The sequence below is a fragment of the Pangasianodon hypophthalmus genome, chromosome 14 (genome assembly GCF_027358585.1).
Source record: "Pangasianodon hypophthalmus isolate fPanHyp1 chromosome 14, fPanHyp1.pri, whole genome shotgun sequence".
NCBI lineage: Eukaryota > Metazoa > Chordata > Actinopteri > Siluriformes > Pangasiidae > Pangasianodon > Pangasianodon hypophthalmus.
The window spans coordinates 7,249,231-7,253,610 of NC_069723.1; positions in this window are offsets into that span (position 1 = coordinate 7,249,231).

Consider the following 4,380-nt stretch of genomic DNA (forward strand, 5'->3'; position numbering starts at 1 on the left):
ACTGTTACTATGGAAACTGTCAATCAAATTGTAAGGTCCCGGATGAAGCAATGACGACAAAAGACAACGTAAGCCTCTGACATAATCTGTCAATCAACACGATGGGGCCTGAACCTGACAGTCCTCTCTTCACATGTCTCTGCTGTAAAAGTAGACATGTCATACTTCATTTTTAATTTAAATGTTATTGATTTTGTTTAATTTAATGTTCTATCTAATTTTGAATAAAATGTTTATGTAATTTAAAAAAAAATTTAATTGTAAGAAATAAATAAAAAAAAAAAATGCAAATAGCTAATGGGAAAAAAATAAGCATATATACTACATGGCTTAAAGTATGTGGACACCTGACTATAACACCCATATGTTACTCTTCCCCAAATTGAAAGTACATAATTGTCTAGAATGTCTTTGTATGCTGTAGCTTTAAGATTTCTCTCCACTGGAACTAAGGGGCCCAAACCTGTTCCAGCATGACAGTGTCCCTGTGCACAAAGTGAGCTCCAAGAAAAGACATGATTTGCCAAGGCTGATGAGGAAGAACTCCAGTGGCCTGCACAGAGCCCTGACCTCAACCCCACTGAACACCTTCAGGATGAAGCGGAACACCGACTGAGTCCCAGGCCTTTTCTCACGATCTCACTAAAGCTTTTGTGGCTTAATGGGAAAATCTAAAAGGCAAAATCTAGCGGAAAGGCTTCTTAAAGGAGTGGAGGCCATTATTGCACCAAAGCATGGGACCAACTCTGGAAGGGAATGTTTAGTATGCACATATATGAATATGATGGTCAGGTGTCCAAATACTTTTGGTCATGTAGTGTATGTAACTTAGAACTACAAATCTGAGAAGTATTTACAATGTAATGATCCATATGTACACTTTAAACTCCTCAAAATATGATAGTGTCATGTTGATATAAAAGGTCAATCCTATGTATATACTTTAGTTCAAATGTAGAAATTATTTATAAATTATTTATAAATTAATTGTTATAAATCTTAAAACAATTAATAGACTTACAAATTACCTTCCAAAAATATGTTGGGCAAGACTTAAAAAGAAATATTTGTTTCATATCATAACAGTCGATCACATTATGTGCTATGTTTATCTTTTTAAAATACATTTCATCAAAAATCAAAGTATGATGGGTTAATGGGAAAACTTGTGAAACTTGTGACCGACAGCCAAGCAGTCTAAATTACCATGGACAGGAACATCCAGCTGTACAGAGTGGGCTAAACTGAGGCTGTCTGGAGTGGCACCCTTCTCTTCAGCACTGTCATTGCAACATGTATAGAATTCCATTCAGTTGATTATAATGTTATATGTGTCTGTTGTAGTGTAAAACTGGACTGACCTTTGTCTTCTTGTGATTTTTTAAGATGTAAATTACCTCATGAAACAGGGTTTGTAACTAACACCCTCAAGCACACACACATAGGTTTAGAAAGCTGAAGATTCTCCACAAGGGGGAGTCATTAACACACAAGTTTTTTTTTTTGGCTCATCCTGGGGGCAAAACTCAAACTAATACTAGTGACCAGTGGCCAGTTTTATTTTAAGCTGTGTCAGGAACTGTGTATGGCTAACTTCTTGATCAGATCAGTAAAATCTATCTATCTATCTAATCTCTCTCTCTCTCTCTCTCTCTCTCTCTCTCTCTCTCTCTATATATATATATATATATATATATATATATATATATATATAGGTTCAGAAGTAGTTGGACACTGACAGAGTTTTTGTGATTTTGCCTTTATACACCACCACAATGGATTTGTAATAAAACAGTCAAGATGTCATTGAAGTGTAGACTTTCAGCCATTTTAATTCAATAGCCTTTCTATTACAGCCATTTTAAGCAAAGTACTTCCATTTTCAGGGGCTCAAAGGTATTTGGACAATTGACTGACAAGAAATTAATTGACCAGGTGCGGTCCATTCCCTCGTTACTTCAAGACAAATGAAGCAGATAAAAGGTTTGGAGTTGATATCAGGTATTGAGTTGGCATTTGGCAGCTGTTCGACTGGAGCTACCAATATGAAGTCCAAGGAGATCGCAATGCACGTAAAGGAGGCCATCATTAGGCTGAAAAAACAACATAAATTTATAATAGAGATAGCAAAAACCTCAGGTGTGGCCAAATCAACTGTTGGGGACATTCTTAAAAAGAAAGAAAGCACTGGTGAGCTCAACAACATCGAAAGGCCTGGAAAACCACGGAAGACAACTAAAGTGGATGATGGCAGAATCCTTTCCTTAGTGAAGAAAAACCCCTTCACCACACCAACAGAAGTCAAGAATACTCTGGAGAAGGTAGGCATATCATTGTCAAAATCTACAATCAAGAGACGCCTTCATGAATGTAAATACAGAGGGTTTACGACAAGGTGCAAACCAATGGTAGCATTCAAGAACAGCAAAGCCAGATTAGACTTTGCCAGAAAACATCTAAAAAAACCTCGCATGTTCTGGAATAAGATTCTTTGGACTCATGAAACCAAGATTAACTTGTACCAGAATGATGGGAAGAGAAAAGTATGGTGAAAGAAAAGAACAGCTCATGATCCAAAGTATACCACATCATGTGTCAAACATGGTGGAGGCAGTGTTATGGCATGGGCATGTATGGCTGCCAATGGAACGGGCTCACTGGTGTTTATTGATGATGTGACTGCTGACAGAAGTAGCAAGATGAATTCTGAGGTGTATAGAGCTATACTCTCTGCTCACATTCAGCCAAATGCTACAAAACTGATAGGATGCCACTTCACAGTGCAGGTGGATAATGACCCTAAACATTCTGCGATAGCAACTCAAGACTTTCTGAAGGCAAAGAAATGGAATATTATTCAATGGCCAAGTCAGTTGCCTGATCTCAACCCAATAGAGCATGCTTTTCACTTACTGAAGACAAGACTGAAGGCAGAAAGACCCACAAACAAGCAGCAACTGAAGGTGGCTGCAGTGAAGGCCTGGCAAAGCATCTCAAGGGAGGAAATTCAGAATTTGGTGATGTCTCCAGACTTCAGGCAGTCATTGACTGCAAAGGATTTTCATCCAACAATCTTGATTGTTTTATTTCAAATCCATTGTGGTGGTGTATAAAGGCAAAATCACAAAAACTCTGTCATTGTCCAAATACTTCCAGACCTAACATATATATATATATATATATATGTATACACACTAACTGGCTTATTAATATAATTTCCTTAGACTTGTTTGTACTGTTAGAGCTCAAATATTCAAAAGTTCAATAGTCTCATCTGGATACAGTAGATTTTTACCTAAGACCTGCTGCTGTACTCATATAGACTGTCCTGTGCTCATCCCAAGATTCTTATTTACAATATGTTCATATTAAACATCCTTTCAACACACTGTTGTCTTTACTCTTCTACACCTGTATACTGTAATGATTTATAATCCCACTATCTGGTAGTACGCAGAAGAGGATGGGTTCCTTTTGCTTCTGGTTCCTCCCAAAGTTTCTTCCTCATGTCGTCTTGGAGTTTTTCCTTACAAATTAAACCCAATACAAATAAAAACGAATTTAATGTTAATCCCAAATATGATAAAAAATTTCTAAATCACTAATCCGCCAAAGATTTCAGTAAAGCACACGCCATAAGTGGTTTTTTTTTTCCTAAAATGTTCACTTTATTTAAGCAAATGCCAAAGAAGAAAAAAAAGTATTTACAATACTTAAACAGCTACCCTCTTTGGTCTCAACCATGACTTAAATGCAGAAAAAGGGAAAAAAGTAGCAGAATCAGGCGTACAAAGCATATACAATATACATAGCAGAAGAACAGCGAACAGAAAATCATGTTACCATTTGACATCTGCTGAACATTACAAATATGAGTCAAACACATAACAACAAAGAACTAGTATGAATCGAATGCATCTATACTAGTTTGTTTTAAACAAATTGTGTATAAGAACACACTGAAAACACAGGATTAGGCTGTAAATCACCTCTCAGCACTGTGATGAGGTTCCAGAGTTTAGCATACCTGTCGTATTCCCATTAACTACCTAAACATGTCAAGTAATTAACATTCTGTGCTCCTACATCAAATTAGACGTATGAAGTCTCACAGCTGCACCTTAAAGCCCTAAAGACTACAACTGAATTAGTAGTACTATTAGAAAGTATGCAGTGGGTATTTTTAAGGACCTTTTTTTTTCTCTTAGTCATACACTAGCAGAGTTGTGATATCTGGGTAGTAGGATTATATGTCAAGGTAAAGCACACTGTTGCACACTGATAAGTGAAATCCTGTCACACAAATAAAATTAATAAAATTTGTTAATCTAAATCAGAGTATGTAAATCTGTAAGAAAATAGGTACTGAATCCAAGTAAA